General features: G+C 46.3%; 1 long non-coding RNA gene across 1 annotated transcript; it reads left to right on the top strand.

Annotated features, from left to right (window-relative positions):
* The first annotated feature begins 13,503 nt into the window (after positions 1-13,503).
* LOC306647939 lies at positions 13,504-19,664 on the top strand. Its single transcript, XR_013760219.1, has 3 exons — positions 13,504-13,918; positions 15,622-15,747; positions 16,240-19,664. It is a non-coding gene; the product is annotated as an uncharacterized lncRNA (long non-coding RNA).
* The last annotated feature ends 411 nt before the right edge of the window (positions 19,665-20,075 follow it).

The raw sequence follows: 20,075 nt of genomic DNA, 5'->3' as shown, positions 1-20,075 counted from the left end.
GTAGCAGTGTTTGCTAGCATGTATGAGGCACTGCGTTTGATCCCTAGCACTACATAAAAAAATAAAGGCATGATGTCCATCTACAACTAAAAAAATTTTTTTTAAAAGAGAAAGAACTGGAAATGTGGCTCAGTGGTTAATTACCCCTGTCTTTCTAACAATTTTGGCACCCACGGTGGGGATCCTTCATCACCTAGGGAGTTGTAGGGACTCCCTCTTTAGAGGAGATGTGCCCCACTGCCTTGTGGCCTCAGAGTGGGGGAGGAAACCTGAGATCCCTGAGGCCAACAGAGGACCCAGAATTGAAAGTGGATCAGCAACACAGGGAAAGGGCCCTACCAAGCCTCACATCAACCAGGTAACTGTGCACGGAACAAGGTGAGGTAGGAAAATTTATTCTCAAGAAAGAAGCACTGGGGCTGGGGTTGTAACTCAGTGGTACAGCACCTGCCTCGCATGTGTGAGGCACTGGGTTCAATCCTCAGCACCACATAGAAATAAAGATATTGTGTCCATCTACAACTAAAAAAAAATTCAAGAAAGAAGCACCACCTTGGTGGTCAGGACATCCTGGAGTTTGTGTGAGTGTTACTGAGCTGTGAATGCAAGAAACCCCCCAAAAGGGAGGGGGTGACTGCAGAACACACCCAGGAAGCGGGATGGGATGTGGTGGGCTAGAGACCCCCCGGTAAAGGGGATTGAGCAAATGGGGGGTGGGGTGTACAGGAAACCTCCAGTAAAGGGCGTTGTTACAGGAACCTACAGAAAACGAGGAATAAACATTGTAGGTCTAGGGACAGGGAAGGTTAATGGAAAGGTCCCACGTACACGGATCTTCTCTTCCTTTGAAGAATCCTAAGCAGGGAAAATAGCAGTGGTGACGCTGGTGACAGCAGGAGTAAGTCTGCCCCATGGAGGACGGGTGGCCCCTGAGCCTTTGACTTCCGAGTCCCTCGTGGCTGGCAGACTATCCCTAATGTCCCCACTGCCCTCGTCATGTGTCGGTCATGCTGTGGAAATCTGTGACGGGCTCTATTTTGTTTTCTGAGGGGTCATTTTTTGCCTTCTGCCTGTAGGGATTTAGCACCTGTGAAGAGCCAGCCAGTCTTCGTGCACCACCTGTGTTGTGTGCCACGTCTGCATGCCCGCTTCTGTCAAAACCGGCTTACAGACAAAGGAGCGCTGAAGTGTGACGAATGGGTCCAAGTGCCTCTCAGCTGACGTGACTTAAGACTTTAATGAAAAGGGTCGATCTAAGTTGGTAAGAGTAAAGATGGCTGTGATGGGCTGGGGCCGTATCTCGGTGGTGGAGCACTTGCCTCCCACGTAGGAGGCACTGGGTTTGATCCTCAGCACCACATAAAAACAAAGAAAGGTATTGTGTCTATCTATAACTAAAAAAAAATTTTAAAGATGTCTTTGAAGTTACTAACCTACATGTTTTTCTAGGTGGCTGGCCAATCAAGAAAACATTAGTTTCTATAAAATGTTTAAAGTGCAATGTCCATCGCTTTTATAGATTTTTTTCTGGCAGAAACAACTAATTTGAAGTGTCAACTAGACTTGCCTGATACTTTGGTTTTCATGGGTAACCAAAGTTAAACATAGATAAATTAGATTTAATATAAATGGATAAACATTTCTAAATGTGTTGGTTAGAGGAGATGTCTGATTAATTTGTAAAGTTAAAACATCAACTAAATATAAATTCAAGTACTTTGGCATCTTGAATTCCATAAGGTAACATATTTGGGTTTATTAAATGTGTTTTTATAAATTAGTAAATTTTTAAAAGTGGCTTGATATTGCTTGTTTCTGAATCTTAACCCAAAAGTAAGGTTACTATGAATTAATTACACTTGTAAGAATTAACAAAAATTTTCAGCTGTGTTTTGACTAAAGTACTGTAAAAAAGTACATCCTTATTAATAAGGAAGGCAGGTTCCGTGACACATGTGTGTAATCCCAGAACTTGGGAGGCTGAGGCAGTGTGATGGGCTGACAGATCTGGCACCATGAGAATGTTATAGGCCAGACTCTAAGGGAAATGACTAAGCAGACTCCATGTTGCTCTGAGACTCCATGTTATGTAGGAAACAAGCTTCTCCCATGGGAACACCCGCCTCTGTACCCATCATCAGTTACTTAGTGTGACATGTTTAACAATACAGAATGACAATTCCTATGAGAAGAAAAATTGCTCTCTTTTGATTCTTATTGCTCCTAAACAATGTACCATGTGAACAGTTGTTATGGGATGCAACTTAAGAACAGACCGATCACCACTGAGGAGTCCAAATCTGAGAGTCTTTATTAAGCCGGCCGGCTGACTGTCTCACACGATGCCCCAAAAAATTGCTATTGGGAGAACAGCCCCAACCACAGGGTTGTAGGGGTTCTTATACCAAAAACCACATCAATCATAAGTGTCTCTTGCTATGATTCGAAATTACACATTAACATCGTGAGATCATCAACTGAGGGGGAAGTGGGTCAAAACGACCCTCACCTAGGTACAAACTAAAGAATGGCTGCTAACATCCACACAGTCACTGTTCACATGGTACATTGTTTAGGAGTAAAAGAAATCAAAAGAGAGCAATTCTTACTACATAGGAGCTGCCATTGTATATTATTAAACATGTCACACCAAGTAACTGATGATGGGCACAGAGGCGGGTGTTCCCATGGGAGAAGCTTATTTCCTACATAACATGGAGTCTCAGAGCAACATGGAGTCTGCTTAGTCATTTCCCTTAGAGTCTGGCCATAACATTCTCATGGAGTCAGATCTGTCAGCCCATCACACAGTGATTGGATGTTAGTAACCATTCTTTAGTTTGTAAGGGTCATTTTGACCCACTTCTCCCTCTGTTGATGATCTCATGATATTAGTTTCTAATTTCGAATCATAGCAACAGACACTTATGATTGATGTGATTTTTGGTATAAGAACCCCTACAACCCTATGTTCAGGGCTGTTCTTCCAATAGCCATTTTTGGAGGCATTGTGTGAGACAGTCAGCCAACCAGCTTAATAAAGACTCTCATTTTTGGACTTCTCAGTGGTGATTGGTCTGTACTTAAGTTGCGCCCCATAACAGCAGGAGGATAGTAGGTTCAAAGACAGCCTCAGCAACTTATCAAGACCCTGTCTCTAAATAAAATATTTTTTAAAAATGGCTAGGGATGTGGGTAGTGTTTGTGTGCGTCTGGGTTCAGTCCCTAGTACCAAAAAAAAAAAAAAAAAAAAAAATTTGAGTAATTTGTGTCTAAATTCAGAAACAAGGATTGTTTCAGAAAGAAGAAAGGGTCTAAAAAAAAAAAAAAAAAAAAAAAAGAGATAGGAAAGTTATAGGTACAAGTTGTAGAAGACCTAAGTAAGTTGCACAATGTTTGTGGAAGGTAAATCTTAAAAGCTATATGTATGATTAAGTTGGCTATAATCAGCACAGTTAAATTTATTTGAGGTTTATTCTCCCTAAGGTTAACCTTTAACATGCTATGCTAATTCTCTGTGTTTAGAAACAAGGGCTCCTTAAAACATTGATCTGCTCTTACCTATCAACATATTTTTTTTTTCTTGTGCCAGGGATTGAACCTGGGGGTATTTAACCACTGAGTCACATTCTCAGACTTTTCTTTTTTTTTAAACAGGTTCTCACAAAGTTGTTTAGGGCCTTGCTAAATTGCTGAGGTTGATTTTGAATTTGTGACCCTCCTGTCTCAGCTTCCTAAGTTGGTGGGATTATAGGCATGCACCACCATGTCTGCCCAAGATAATTTCTTGTGTGTGTTAGATTTGATTACTTAGGGAAACTAACTCTTAAAGGGATGAGGATTTGTACCTGCTTTTAAAAATTTTTTAGTTGTAGGTGGAAACAATACCTTTATTTTATTTAATTATTTTTATGTGGTGCTGAGGATTGAACCCAGTGCCTCACACATGCTAGGCAAGCTCTCTACCACTGAGCCACAATCCCAGTCCCCTAAAGTCTTTTAAATGATTACTTCATAACTGGTTAAACAACTACTATGTATACATTGGAGAATTGTTTGAGACTTGTTTAAGTTTTATTATAAAAGTTAAATTTAGTTAATAAGGACATCTGCGCAGTTGTGACCCTAACCATTACTGCTTTTTCTGTATATCTGATGTATTCATGTTCTTCATGTTTACAAGTCTTTTAAAATGTAGAGCTTAGGAGAACACTTTACCACGCTGGTGTTCTCTAAACCAGTGTTGTCTATAGTGGCAATCTCTTGTAGATTAAAATAAAATAAAAGTAAAAATAGCAAATTTACTTGGGGATTTATGTCATTTAATGTTTTATAATTGAATAAAGGTAAGCTTTTGTCAACAAGATATGTATGAAAATTTGTGTTACTTTTTTACACTGGGATGGAAACAAATGTATTCTTTGAAGAGAATAAGGAGAGCCTAATTTGTTTAAAAGCTGACAATGTGGAAGTATTTTGCCATTTTTCCCCACAAAGTTAGGAGGTCTCTTAGCTTTTGTTTGATACATGTTTCAGATGTAATATGTGTTAACTGATATTTGTATAGTCTCTGGAAGCAATAAACGAAAACTTGGTAAAGTTTTAAGAAAGAGGCAAAGATCGGCTTCAGAAATAAAGCACTTTACCTAAGATTTGTCAAGAGCCCCACCTCACCTGAGGTAAGGTTCTGCATCTCACCCTATTCCATGTTAGGATGGCTCCCAAGGAGGCCAGAATTAAGCAAATTTAAATTTATGTTCAAAAAATAGATTTTTTTTGGTTGTAAGGATTATTGCAATCTCAAAAATAAACAAGGGATATGATACAAAACTAAGTAAGGGTTTGGGAAAATTATAAAAGGTATTAAAGGGGCTGGGGCTGTATCTCAGTGGCAAAGCACTTGCCTAGCATGTGTGAAACATTGGTTTCAATGTTATTGGTTTCACCACATAAAAATAAAATAAGCATTTTTTAAAAAAAAGGTATTTAAGGTTATAAAAGAGTTTCAAATGAAAGCAAAAAAATTAAAGAATTTTATATATAATTGAGTTGATAAATTTATGGATCTTTGTGGAGGCAAAGTATATCCCAAAGATATGTTAGTGTTATGATAAAAATTACATTTCTTGGTTCAAAGTTATTATACAAACTAAATATGTTTTTGGTTTTATTAATTTCATTTTTAATTTTCCTTATAGAACTATGTGTTTCCTGTTAATGCTTTATAGAAGTGCTCCTTCTAATAGAACAACCTGAGTTAATTTCAGACAATAAGCCATCACCTACAGGAGAGAAAAACTGAAGCTGACTTCCAGTACTAATACTGATCACTGTTAAATAGAAGGGGTAACTATAAAATTATAGACATTGAAGTTAAAACTCAGTACTCCTATTTTTTTAAAAAAATTTTTAGTCATAGATGGACACACTTCCTTTATTTATTTATGTGGTGCTGAGGTTTGAATCCAGTGCCTCACACGCACTAGGCAAGTGCTTTATCACTGAGCTACAACTCCAGCCCTCAGTACTCCTATTTCAAGACTGGTAAAATTGACCTGATGGATTTTTACAACCAAAACTTGGAAACCAAAGTCAAGGAATTGAAAGCCAGGGAAAAAGCAGCCAATATTTGGCTCTTGCCCTCTAAGGTCAGCCAGGATCCAGGGAATAATTGGACTCCCCTAAGGGCCCTGCAATTCCAGCGAGTCACCTGACCTCCCAATCAGGAGGATTGAGAGTACCCTAGAGACTAGGAAGCCAAAAGGTGCACATTTTGCAAAGAGAAGGTTCAATGGAGAGGGAAATGTCCCCCTGATGCTTCCAAGGGAAGCCACATGTGGTCAGCAAGACCCCAACCCAACATGGCAGATGGCACAACTTGTAGAGGAAATGCTAAAGGAGCCAAGAAGCTTCTCACAGGTTTCTAAGAGTGAACTCGGAAAAATCTCAGCTGACTCTAATGGTAGATAGGAAAAAGGTCAATTTTGACCAACTTGGTGAAACATTTGGCATGAGAGTAAAACCTAAACAAACCAAACATGCACATTTTTTTTGTACTGTGGATTGAACCAAGGGCTGCTTAATAACTGAGCTACACCACCAGTACTTTTTTATTTTTTTATTTTGAGACAGGATCTTGCTAATGTGCTTAGTGCCTTGCCAAGTTGCTGAAGTTGGCTTTGAACTTTCGGTCCTCCTGCCTCAACCTCCCAAGCTGGTAGGATTGCAGGCATGCACCACTGCACCTAGCCATACATGGACATTTGAAAGATAAGACAATGGTTCTGTTATTGTTACCTGAGATGCATATTTGTATCAGTCCTCCTGAAAATAAGTAAAACTGCAAGGTTATAAAGGAAGGGTTTTTCTACAGGAGTGCCTGATAAATATCACAAAATGCTCTGAGTCACAAGTTTGTTCTGAGTCAATTTGAGACCTACAAATCTTCCTAACCTCTTCTAAGGCAAATTTGATATGTGGCTCTGGTTTGGTTTGGTTTTGGTTTTGGTGTTTTTGCTAGCATGATTATTATGAGCTTCTGTTCAGACTCCTCTTCTGCAGTTCTCAATTCATCACTTCAAGCCTGGCAACTTGATTTTAATCAAGACCTGAAAAGAAAATAAGCTTCAACCAAGCTAAAAGCACTAAGCTTACCAAGTGCTTCTGATCACCAGGATGGCCATCACAACTGCTAAAAAGTAGAGAACTCATCATCATGGCCAGTTTCTACCTCAAAAAGTTGACATGGCTAGAACAGATGGCAATACCAAAGTGCACAAGAACAAAAATGAAAATGAGACAAATAGTATAAAAAGGGGGGGGGGGGAAGGAGACTTGTGAGAAATAGAACGTGTGGAGGTCCGTTTCTCAGAATGTAGTGTTTAGCCATAACTGGGATGTGACATCCGATTGGAGCCAGTTTGACTTCAGCCTTCCCTTCACTTGCCTCAATTAAAAAAATCAGCTAATCATGTGGATTGTGACTCTGAGCTCCTTCTATAGGGCAAGGGGGATAAAAGCAGGCTGAGTACCCACTGAAGTGTGCCTGCTTGCCAGACTGTGGTAACACACCCTTCTGCAGAAGTGAATTTTGCCTGCTGAACTACTTCCAAGCACGTTTGATTGCTTGTGGCACCCCATCTTTCTAACAGAGCCACTGTGGGGCATCTGATGCACCTCAGCTGGAGCAGAGTCTCCCTGCACTGCTCAAGGGGTATGGAGTAGCAGGAGGAAAGAAGAAAAGGGAAACAAGAAAAAAATTTAAAAGTACCTCTTGGGAGGATCAGGCCCTTCTCTCTGCCTCAAGATCACGGTGGTATAACCTATTTTGCATCTGGTAACTTCCACTCGCCATGTGCTATTTATTGTTGAGTAGTATTCCACTGTGTGGATGCAGCACAGCTGATTTTTCCATTCAGTGTACTGAGTGCACACACTGCTACCGTTGTGCAGTCATCTATTCCAGAGCCCTTTCATCGTACAGTGCTGAAACGCTATTCAATTAAACATTATTTTCCTATTGGTCCTTCCCGCAACCCTGGGCATCCGCCCTTCCATTTTTTGTCTATGAATTTAACTACTTAAGCTACATCCTATTAGTAAAATCAATTGCCAATAGCTTTTTAGAAAAAACTTGTTGTGATTGAAGATGGACAACATGACTTTGTTTCTTTTTATGTGGTGCTAAGAATCAAAGCCAGTGCCTCACATGTGCTAGGCAAGCTCTCTGTCACTGAGCTACAGCCCCAGCCTGCCAATACTTTTTTTTTTTTTTTTTTTTTTTTTGGTACTAGGGATTGAACTCCAGGACATTCAACCACTGAGCCATGTCCCCAGCCCTATTTTGTACTTTATTTAGAGATAGGGTCTCACTGAGTGGCTTAGTGCCTCACTGTTGCTGTGGTTGGCTTTGAACTTGCCATTCTCCTGCCTCAGCCTCTTGAGCTGCTGGGATTACAAGCAAGTGTCACCACACCTGGCTCCGCCAAAACCTTTTGATACTATCCTGAATCTGTTGTTAACATGCCATCAATTTTGGAAAATTATTTGTCATAATTGCTAAAAATATTTATTTGGCTCCATTCTTTCTTTAAGGTATTCCAAATAGGAATACATTTCAGCTTTTGGGATTGTTTCAGTTCTTGAATATCTGGATTTGTTTCTTTTCTTTTTTAAAAATTCTTTTTGGTAGTTCTAGATGGACAGCATGCCTTTATTTTGTTTGTTTATTTTTATGTGGTGCTGAGAATCGAACCCAGTGCCTCACACGCACCAGACAAACACTCTGCCACTGAGCTATGGCCCCAGCCCACTTTCAATTCTTTGTGCATTTCAGCATGGGAAGTTTGTTGCCATCTTATTTGTGGGGCACAAATCCAGGACTTGTGCATGTTAGGCACCCCACCATTGAGCTGTATCTCCATGCAAACTTCAGAAGTTTCTTGTTGTTGCCATTGTTACTGGGCCTTAACCACTGATCCACATTCCAGCCCCTTTTTACATTTTATTTAGAGACAGGGTCTCACTGTATTGCTTAGGGCCTCGCTAAATTGCTGAGGCTGGCTTTGAACTCATGATCCTCCTGCTTTAGCCTCCCAAACCACTGGGATTACAGGCGTGTGCAGTGGCTCCACTTGGGAAGTTGGCAGCATCAAGTCTGCTGATGGAAGATGTTATATGGTTTGGATTTGGTCTGAATGTATCCTGAGGGTTCAATTGTTAGAGGCTTGGTCCTCAGTGTGGTAAGATTGAGAGCTAATGGAAACCTTAAGAGGTGGGGCCTAGTGGGAGGTAGTTAGGTCTCTGTGGACATCGGTCTCAAGGGGTCTAAGGGGTGTCTAACACCCAGCCACATCCCAGTTGGGAAAACTCCTTAGTGTCGCTGGCTCTTTGCGGTACAAAATCCATGGATATTTGTCACTGCTTGCAGCAACAATTTGCACGAGTCTTATGGGTGGTGGACTGGAAACTGAGCTACTTCTATCTTTCTCTTTAGTGCGCTGCTTACTTGTTTGTTTATAGAGGATAGAGGAAATGAGGCTCACTTGCTTTGAGAGGAGAGAGAGAGAGAGAGAGAGAGAGAGAGAGAGAGAGAGAGAGAGAAGAGAAGAGAGAGACTTTGAGAGAAGGATAGAGCTTAGAGGAAAAGAGACTTGCTACGCCTCACTTAAGGTCTACTGCTTCTTACTGGTGCGTCCTGCACCCTGTGAACTAAGAGTGCGTCTACCTAAGGTGCTTTAGTGATGTGTCTCAGTTCTCCGCTCTGTGATCTGCCTTCCGCCGCTGCCCCTACTCGCTGCTTCTATCGGCTAGCCGCTTCTTCTTTCTAGCTGCTGTTCCGCTGTCTTTTCTTTCTTCTTACCCTATTCCTGCTAGCTGCTGTGTCTGCTAGCTGCCGCCGCTTTTCCCTACTAGCTGCTGCGTGTCTTCTGTTTGCCACTTCTTCTGCTCGCTGCTGCTGTGTTGTTCCCTCTAGCTGCTGCCACGCGTTTCCTACTAGCTGCTGCTCTGTGTGTCCCTACTATCTGCTGCCGTGTGTTTCCTTTCTTCTGGCTGCGTGTGTCTCTGTCCCGCTCCACCTACGCTTATATCACCTCCAGGAGGCGGAGAGCAGGGCCACGCCTCTTACGCAAAGATTAGGCCAGACGCTAAAAGTCCGCACAGGCACAATTAGGAGTGCTTGAGAACACACGCGCATACACTGTGTGCGTGGACGATAAGTCACCTGAGTGTGCTTATGTCAATTAACCTCCTCGCTGCCGATGTGATCAGGCACCGCCCTGGCGCGGTCAACATGGCACAGCCCCCAACAGCTTAGGATCTCACTAAGTTGCTGAGACTGGCTCAGCCTCCCAAGTTGCTGGGATTACAGGCGAATTCCACCACGCCTGACCTGATTATTTCAACATCTGTATCATATTTGTGTCTGGTCACGATGATTGCTTTGTATTCAGATTGTTTTTCTTTCCTTTTGGCATGCCTGTTGTCACTGCTGCTTCTGTTCAGAGTCAGACATATGGTGTTGGATAACAGGAGCTAAGATAATTAGACTTTGTGTGAGGAGTATATGGAAGTATAGCTAGGAGATGGGTTGTATTTTAATTTAATTAAAAAAATTTTTTCACTACAGGGGATTGGACGGGGGACAGGGATGGCTCTACCTCTGAGTGAGATCTCTATCCTTTACTTTATAATTTCTGGTCAGGGTCTTACTAATCGCCCAGACTGTTCTTGAACTTGTGATTCTCCAAGTCACTGTGATTAGAGGTGTGCAACACCATGCCCAGCAAATCTGTTCTTGGTTTGCTTTTTTAATTATTTTTTTAACGTGGTGCTGAGGATTGAACTTAGTGCATCACATGTGCTAGGCAAGCGCTCTATCACTGAGCCACAACCCCAGGCCAAATCTGTTTATTCAAGGCCTGGGTCACCAGAGTTTCTCTCATGAAAGGGCTTGCCCCTAAATGCCAGGGACTAAGTAAGCGCTCTGCCACTGAGCTACGTCCTCAGCTCTTTTAATTTTTGAGACAGGATCTCACCAACTTGCCCAGGCTGGCCTCCAACTTGTTCTGCTCCTGCCCCAGCCTCCCAAGTGGCTGGGATTACAGGCATGCAGTACCATGCCCAGCCCAGCTTCATCTTCTTTATGTTGACTTTTGAAAATGTATGATTTATCAGCCTTTCGATTTATAATATTTGCAAGAATTTTCCTCATTGGTTTAGTGGGGATGTGAGATGACCTTTGAAAAAAGTGATCTTTTTAAGACCCTACCACATGAAGATTTCAGACCAAGTTCCTTAAGGCAAGCACGAGGAAGCTCTGGGCCTTGCAAGCTCTTGGCTTACAGTTTGTCCTTGCATTTGGGCAAAGAGTACTGTGCCCTGAACTGGGTCATTTCCATGTTTAACCCAATGGTGGCACAGGGGAGCCATCTCTCCTGAATTTCTGGGGGGATACTACTTGAGGGCACAGTCGGGAAGGTGGAAGGACAAGTTTGCTACAGGTGCCATTAGTGAGGCAGCACTTTCCAGGTTTCTAAGTAGGTCAGAAAGTCCAGTGGGAAGCTGGTGTGGTGGTTCCCACCTGTAATCCAGTGAATCAGGAGGCTAAGGCAGGAGAATTTAGAATTCAGCCTCAGCAATTTAGCGATACATTGTCTCGAAATAAAAAGGGCAGGGAATGTAGTTTAGTGGTGGTGCACTCCTGGGTTCTATTCCCAGTATGGGGGGGGGGGCTACTTATTTTGGGTTTTTCATTCTTTTGATTCTTTTTATACTTGACGATGTTAGAGACAACTACAGCCTTTCCCACTGACCGCATTGAAAATTCCTTCCTCCTGTCAACTTTGTGATGCCAAATGAGTTGTGTACTTTGACTAGACATTATTTCACATTCACTGTACTCAAGATCTTTCAGTGTGAGTGAAGTGGAGTGAGGCAGAAGCAGCTGTTGAAGCCTTCCTAAGTTCATTCAGTGCATGAACACGGAATTTCTCAAACATGAGCATTCTTGTGCTGAGTTAGATTTTAGGCTGAAAGCTTCCCACATTTGCTGCATTTCTCCAGTATGAACTCTCTGGTGTCCAGCAAGCATTGGCTTTCGCCACAATCACTGCACTCAAGGCCTTTTCATGGTGTGAACCTTTTATTTTTGGCGGTGCTGGGGATTGAACCCACAGCCTTAGTGCTTGTGAGGCAAGCACTCTACCAGCTGAGCTCATCCCCAGTCCAGTGGGAACTTTCTTCTGCTTAACAAGGACGGAATTATGCCTGAAGGCTTTTCCATATCTGTAAGTAATATCCCACAGGCATACTTGGAGCAGTCACTGAGTCAATGGTGTGAGCAAAGGTCCACCCCTCAGGCTGGACTGCAACCATCCAGTGGACTTGTGATGCTTGCCTGGGAACATCCGCTATAAGCAGAGTTAATGACCTTTTCATTGGTTGATGTGAAGGCTTTTCCATATCTGTAAGTAATATCCCACAGGCATACTTGGAGCAGTCACTGAGTCAATGGTGTGAGCAAAGGTCCACCCCTCAGGCTGGACTGCAACCATCCAGTGGACTTGTGATGCTTGCCTGGGAACATCCGCTATAAGCAGAGTTAATGACCTTTTCATTGGTTGATGCAGAAGGAGCCTCTCCTCCCGTAAGCAGCTGCATAGTCTACATAACCAAAAGCTTGGTGCATGATAAATGGATTTGCTTCACCACCACCTCCAGCGAGTCCCCGGGCGTCTGTGTGTAGGTGACTCCGTCGCCCTCACCCCTCCGAGGCAGAAACCCGTTTCAATAAGTATCTTCTGGTACAAACTCTAGTGCTTAACAAGATTAGAGCTTTGCGAAAACGTTCTGTGTAATTGCTGAATTTCCATGACCTTTCTCCAGTATGAATATATATATTTTTTGATGGTACTGAGGATTGAACCCAGGGCCTTGTACATGCGAGGCAAGCACTCTACCAACTGAGTTACATCCCCAGCCTGCAGTATGAATTTAATAGGCCAAAATAACTTAGTGCTATAGCTGAACATCCCTGATTGAAGCTGCCTAAGGTGTTAAAATTTTTCTCCAGCAAAAGCTGCTTTTTGCTTTCCTCCCATTGTTTCTTAAACTGCGAGGTCATTTATTTAAGAGGGGGGGAGGGAGAGAGAGAGAGAGAGAGAGAGAGAGAGAGAGAGAGAGAGAGAGAGAAAGGAGGAGGGGAAAAGAAACTCACTTGCCTATCCAGTGTGAGTCCTGGGTTCCTTCTCAAGCACCACAAAAACAAAAACCTCCTAATCAGGGACTGCTCTGAAGAGTTACAGACCCAGACCATTTGGCGACTTCTAGTGCCCCCTGGAAGATTTCCAACCGCAGCTATCCAAGACTGAAAGCATACCTTCCCGCAATCCTAAGCCTTGCCCTGCAACCACTGAGCCAGATGGCGTCCGACCTGTAGGCTGGCCTTATCTAGGGCAGCGGGTCTGACCTTTCCCCACCCAGCGAGAGTAAGAGACTACGGAGAGGGAAGATGATAAAAACAGCCGTAGTCCCCGGCCCGGGTGTGGCTCGGCGATGTGGCACTCGCCAAGCATCGGAGAGGCCCAGGGTTCAGGCCCGGTGCTGCAGAAAACAAGCCGAGAGGGGCTCTCGTACGTTCCACGCGCCGAGCGGGCCCTCACTCAAGTTCTGAAGGCTGCAATCTCATCGACGTGCACCCTGGGCTTCGAACTGCAGCCGGTTCCGGGTGCGCATCCGAATCCCGGAGGCCCGTGGAAGGGGGCTCGGCGCGCCCACAGCTCCGGATCCGGGCGGCCGCCAGGAATCTGACGGCCGGCTGGACGCTCAGTGCCACTGACCAAAGGCACCCGGGACCCAGGTCCGACCCGCCGGCGTCCGCGGAGGCAGCAGAGCCGCGGGCCACACCCCGGCCACGCGGGACTCCGGGGCTCCAGGCCCCGGCCGCCCGCTCCGCTGCCTGGGGTCCCAAGGAGAATGAGCAGCACGCGGCTGTCGGCCCGACGCAGCGCGCCCGACGCAGCGCGTCCGGGACCCCGAGCGGAAGTGCCCGCGGGACTCGGGGCCAATCACGGCCCCGGAGGACCTCTTCCGGCGGCGCGCGCCCGCGGAGGCGGGACTTCCGGTGTGGTCGCGGCGGCGCTCTTCTAGCTCTGGCAGGACGTTGCGTGCTGCCCTTGGGGCCGGGGCGCTGGGTCGGTGGTCCCCCAGGCGCGTCCTCTGGGCCCTGGGACGGGACAGCGAGGAGGGTGGCACAGACCTCCGCGCCTTCGTACGCGCCGCGATCCTTGCCCTCTGTACCCGCTCCCGGAGGCGGCGCTCGGGTCGGCTCGGGCCACCCCGCCCGGTGCAGCGCGGCGTCGCTGGGCCCTCGGCGCCCGCCTGTCGGAGGGCGGCGGAGCCGGCAGACCCCGCGCGGGTGCGTGGAGGGTGCCGGCGGCTCTTCCTCGCTCTGTGCACTTGTTCCCCTTCGCCCGCTGGCCTTGCGCTGGGGAGCCCGGGCCACGCGCGCTGCGTGCAGTCCAGTGTGTGGGCAGCAGCTGGGCGCAGGACCAGGGCGTGCGCGTGCGCGGACGGAGACCGCCTGCGGCGGTCGCGGTCGCTCCGTCCGGGGGTCCGCGCGTGTGGGCCGAGTGGCAGCCCAGAGCTTGGCCTGTGTGGGGCAGCGAGGATGCGGAAGGTTGGTGCTGTAGTAGGAAGGGGATCCGACTTGTTCCCAAGCCCCTGCGGCTACAGCGGGGAGAAGAGATGGCTGGGGTGAGGGCGGAATTCTAAATGGACCGTGTGAGTGGTAATGGCCGCTTGACAAAGCGGTGACTGGAGGTCGCAGAAGTGGTTTCATTTGGAACTGTGTTAGAGTTGGCCTGACGGGTTTTACGATGTATCAGGTGAGAGAAAGGAAGGCAGTCAGGAATGTCTTCATGGATTTTGGCCTCAGGAACTGGACGATGGAAGTGCCATCCACTGAGATGGAAAAGTCGGTGGGTTTCAAGGAATGTCAGGAGGTGAATTTTTAACTGTGTTAAGCATGAGACTCCTGGGTGAATGTGTTAAGTGAACAGCTGGGCACATAGGGCTGAGTTCTGCAGAGGGATTCTGCCTAGAGGTGCCTGGTCAGTAGCAGCCAGCCTATTAACTGAGGTGGAACTTTGGTCACATTCGGGAGCAGCGATCCCTGGTGTGATCCCACACACGGAAAGTGTGTGGAATAGCAGAGTCCCGAAGGTGACTAGGTCCCTGGGACCTAGGCTGAGGCAAATTTAGATGGAAGTGGGATGACAATGGGACCAGGACTAGTATTTATTCACCTGCTTTTCTCCGGCTTTTGGGTCCACCTGCTTTTCTTGGCCACCTGTTGGTTTCAACCAGGTTGGTGGTACAGCTCAGTGGCAGACAGAATCAACTGGGAGAGTTCCAGACCTGAGATGGGAAATCTGTGGGCTGGGCTTTGAATTTGTGTAAGGAGGAGAGAGAGATGCTGCTGCTGGCAAGGGGATGACATGCAGAAAGGCAGAGAGGCTTGGAGAGCTGAGTGGCTCTGAGTGGCTGCGGGTTGAAGGCAGGAACAGGGAAACCCTGAAGTAAAGGCTGGGTCTGCCCATCTCTTACAGGTGGCCCTTGTGGAGGTCTGGGGCAGGGTAGGATCCTGGTTGTCATCCCCAAGTAGCCTCTGGACACCATTTGTAGAAGCATGTGAGGAGGAGGGCAAGTGCTGGTTGTGTGGGCCATGGGGGCCTGGAGGGTGTTATCCAAGGAATGATGTTCATTTGCAGAAGTGTGAGGCAGTGGACCAAGACCTAAGGGGGAAGGTGAACCCCATCCTCCTGTTTCTGGGAGGGAGCGTCTGGGGACCCATTTCACCTACCTGTCCGCCTGCTTGTTGTTTTAGGAAAGACACAGGGATCAATGGGTCATGAAGTGAGTGGCACCTTCCCCTGGGGATTGTGGCAGAGGGCTACTTGGGAGTGTGTTTGTAGAGGGGATCTAGGAGTCATGGAAAAAGAGCTTGGATCTAGAGAAGTGGTCAGATGTGGGGCTGAGACCCAGATGGGTTCATCTATATTTTCCCCCCATTTTTCTGACATCTTTGGTCTGGTTGACTTAGCTGTTACTGTCATGCAGGACCAGGTGACCTTTGAGGACGTGGCTGTGCACTTCTCCCGGGAGGAGTGGGGGCTCCTTGGTGAGACTCAGAGGCGCTGTACCGTGATGTGATGCTGGAGAACGTTGCACTTGTGGCCTCACTTGGTGAGGCCCGCACGTCCATTTCAGCATCCTGCTCTGTGTTCTCCTTGTCTCCAGAACTCTGGAGCATGGGAGCTGCTTCCTCACCTGGCCTAACTGCTGTGTGTGCAGTGCTGGGCTGTAGGCATGATTTGCTTCTTTCCCTGAGGAACCCTGGCCCTGTCTGAAGCCCTCCTGCGATGGGATCAGGGTTTGGAGGCTTAGACTGGCTGTTTGAGATTTTCCAGGTTGACGATACCTCTGGTAGAGAAAGGAAGCAGAATCTGGGCACAGACATTCTCAGGATCCTGACTGTAGTGGGGACTGCAGGCACTGACTTGGTTGCCGCTTCTGGGAACCATTAAGCTATTCTCTATGACGCTTCTCAGAGGCTTATTTTCTAACATTGAATTTTCTTCTGGGTTGCACAGGTGAGATGAGCTCCCATTGGTATGTCGTGTGGGGGATTGCTCTGAGCTGTAGGCAGCCAACTCACCTGACCTGTCTTTCTCCCAGGACTTATATCTTCAAGTCCTGTGTGGTTGCCCACCTGAAGCAGTGTAAAGAGCCCGGGGTACCCAACAGGGTAGGTGTATCTCCAGCCACAAGAGAGATCTAGAGAGAACCCAGCCCTGGTGAGTGGGAGCTGGGGTAAGGGTGACACTAGAATTAGCATTGTGTTGGGCACCTACCCTGTACCTTCTAGTGTTAAGTTATTAGAGCCAGTAGCCACAATTTACTTCTATCTTTCCTTCCTCATTCTGTCCTCTTAAACTTCTTGCTATTTCTACCCTGACTTCTGGCCCCTGGATAAGGGATGACCCCACTGCTTTGACTTCCATCCTTTCCCCATTTCTCTCCTCTGCTCCCTTTTCAGGTTGGCTCTGAATTACCCTACACTCAGTACACACATCCTCGTATAGATTGGCCACAAGATGTCTAGGTGCAGCTAGATTTCCCTGGGTTTATGCCCACCATTTTGTGTCTCCTTTTCCTATTGGATATCTGGGACCTGCCTGTGTTGGGCCTGCTGGGAGCTGAGGTATGAGTTGGAGTCCTTGCCTCTTCTCCCAGCCTCGCCCCACCCTTGTGCTGTGGCACTTGATGAGGCATCTCCTTCTGTGGCCTTCTCAGGCCCAGCCCTGCACTCCTGGCTTTCATCCTGACTTAATTCCTGTCTTTGTTAAACATGGACATATAAAGAGTCTGCCCACCCAAAAAAGCCCACCAGCATTTCTCTACTCTCAGGTTGCTGGCACGGAGAGGAAGAAACCTCTCTGGAGCACAGTGTTTCTGTAGGGGTGTTTTGGTTTAGAACCCCTGAGTCAAGTCCTTCTCCCCAGAAGGCCAATGCCTGTGACATGTGTGGCCTGGTCTTGAAAGACATTTTACATCTTGCTGAATGTGAGGGAACATACCCTGGGCAGAACCATACATGTGTAAGGCATGTGGGAGAGGCTTCTGGGCAGGCGTAAACCTTCACGAGCCTCAGGAAGACAATGGTGCTGAGAAGCCCTTCACATACCCAGAGGGTGGGAGTGACATCCTGCAGGCCTTACTCTCCACCAGGCTACCCCGTCAAGGGGAAGCTGTGTAAGAGCACCAAGCATGGTGCAGCCTTTCCACTGAGCTCCAGCTGTGGGCAGCATCAGGAGGCCCATGCCGCTCAGAAACCCTTCAAGTGCAGTGATTGTGGGAAAAGTTTCTTGAAGACCTTTGCTGTCCTTGATCACCTAATAATTCATTCTGAAGAGAGACCAACAGATCTCAAGAGGAACTCAATCCATGTTAATCACCAAAAGTTTCATACTGGAAAAACATCTCATGTGCAAGGAATGTGGGAAGGCCTTTACCCGCACACACTCACTTGTTCAGCACCAAAGAGTTTACGGTGGAGATAGGCCTTATAAATGTGGCCAGTGTGGGAAAGCCTTCACTCGGAGCTTCCATGTTCGTCACCAGAAAGTTCACAACACAGAAAGGCCTTATGAATGTAGACAGTGTCGGCGAGTCTTTAATTGTGTCTCCAACTTTGTTGAGCACCAGAAAATACATACTGGAAAAAGGCCTTATGTGTGCAATGAATGCAAGAAAATCCTTCATTAATAGCTTCCATCTTGTTTGTCATCAGAAAGTTCATGACACAGAAAGGACTTTTGAGTGCAATGAATGTGGGAAAGCCTTCTGGTAGATTTCCAAACTTGTTCTGCATCAAGGAGTCACACTGGAGAAAGACCTTATAAGTGTAGCCAGTGTGGAAAAGCTTTCAGTGCCTCTCCAATCTTGTTCCACACCAGTGAATTCACACTGGAGAAAAGCCTTACAAATGTTCAGAGTGTGGGAAAGCCCTCAGCCAGACCTCTGCCCTCATTCAGCACCAGAAAGTTCACACTAGAGAAAGACTTTATGAGTGCAGTGAGTGTGGGAAAGCCTTCAGCTATAACTCTAACCTTGTTAAGCACCTGAAAGTTCACATTGGAAAGAGGCCTTACGAGTGCAGCCAGTGTGGAAAAGCCTTCAGTGAAAACTCAGTCCTCAATCAGCACCAAAGAGTTCACACTGGGGAAAAGCCTTAGTGCAACAAATGTGGAAAAGGTTTCTGCCATAGCTCTGACCTTTCTCTAAGCACCAGAAAGGTCATGCTGGAGAAAAGCCTTCCAAGTGCAGTGTACATGGGAATACCTTTAACCAAAGCTGCAGTTTCTTTCAGCATCAGAAAGGTCACACTAGAAAAAGGCCTTAGGAGTCTGGTCAGTGTGGGAGAGCACTTAGCTGGGGCTTTCTTTTTCGATATAAATGGTCTCACAAAAAATTTCTGTGACACTGGGTGTGGTGGTACTCACCTGTGATCCCAGCTACTTAGAAGACTGAAGTAGAAGAATCACAAGTCTGAAGCTGGTGTGGACAACTTAATGAGATCTTATCTCAAAATTAAGCAAACAAACAATAACAGTGATAACAGCAAAACTTACGAGAAGAATTTCTGTGATGAAGCCATCAGTCGAAAACTGAAACATACATCCCAATGCCTCTTACTGAGAAATTACTTATGAATGTCAGCTATTTGGGAAACTTTAAGGAGCTGTAATATTTAATACTTTGTAACCTGTCCAGGTCCTTCATCAGGTTATGTCTAGTCAGATACCATCTCACTTCTACTGTGGCAGGCCTCCACAGCACGTGCCTGCCATACTCAGGGGAGGTAGACTTCTCTGCTCCCATCCCTGAAGAGCATGATGGGAGCTCTTTGGGGTCACTACAGTTCCCATTTCTCCCTTGTCTCCAGTGGTTTGGGCATCACCCTGACTTAATTCTCTCTAAGAGGATCTGAGCTGAGGTCTAATTAGGACCAGAGAAAATTCCTTTGCTGGTTCATGTCAACAATCTGTTTTTTCAGCCTCCAAATCATCCATCCCTGCAACCGCCTGCCTTCACAGTGTGGTGATAAAGTCTTATTGTTGAAACCATTTTTTAATCTGTGGGGGGGCTCCACACTCTTTGGGTAGAGACTGGGAAGATACTTGGGCTCCAGCAGTGCAAAGGGGAAGGTTTTTGTTAGGGGTGTGTGGCTTCATTTACCTTAGAGAGGTAAGCCTCAGCTCTCAGTGCAATCTAACTCCTTCAGGCCTGAGGCCTTCTGGGACAAACTAATGGTCTCTGTAGTCCAGTTCTGTGTCTTACTGACTGGATTTCCTGTGGGGCCCAGAGCTTTGGAAATTTGGTGTGTAGTGTGCCAATCTTCAGTACATCTGGGGCACCAGGAGTCAGGCCTCTTGCTTCCAGGGATGTCCCCAGCATTGTGGAGGGGCCTGGGTCTCCTGGGACCTACCCATGAACAAAGTAAGCAGGTGTCACTGGTTGTAAGACTTGCAATGGCCAGGTGTTTTTTGCGTGCAGAAACACTGGCTCTGTGGTGAGGGAGTGAAGGAGACTGTGGTGTTCCCGAGCCAGATCATAGCTGCTCAGAGTTAGTTATGTTCAGCTTCACAGTCAGTGACATCACGTGGGTAGGTTGAAATTGACCACAGTGGAGGAATTTATACCACAAAAATCAGCAAGCAGCAGTTCTTTGAAAAAAAAAAAAAGAAGACCTGATTTTCAGTGTTTGTCAAGTGTGTTATGACAATGACAATGAGAGATGACTCAGCAGATTTTAAGAAGTCCTACACACATTTATCTTGCACCACTATGGTCTCTAGAGCAAATACAGATGCCTCTTTAGTGTGAGTGTGACCAGCAGCATGCTGGTCATTGGTAGAGCTAAGGATCTAAAGTTTTGTAGATTTCAGTAGTGCCTCGAGTTATTCATTTCAAAGCCATCCCTCCATGGGAAGAAAGCCCAGGACTCAAGA

The sequence above is a fragment of the Sciurus vulgaris genome (assembly GCF_902686455.1).
Source record: "Sciurus vulgaris genome assembly, chromosome: 17".
In the NCBI taxonomy this organism is placed as follows: domain Eukaryota; kingdom Metazoa; phylum Chordata; class Mammalia; order Rodentia; family Sciuridae; genus Sciurus; species Sciurus vulgaris.
This window is presented reverse-complemented; position numbering and strand designations above follow the sequence as displayed.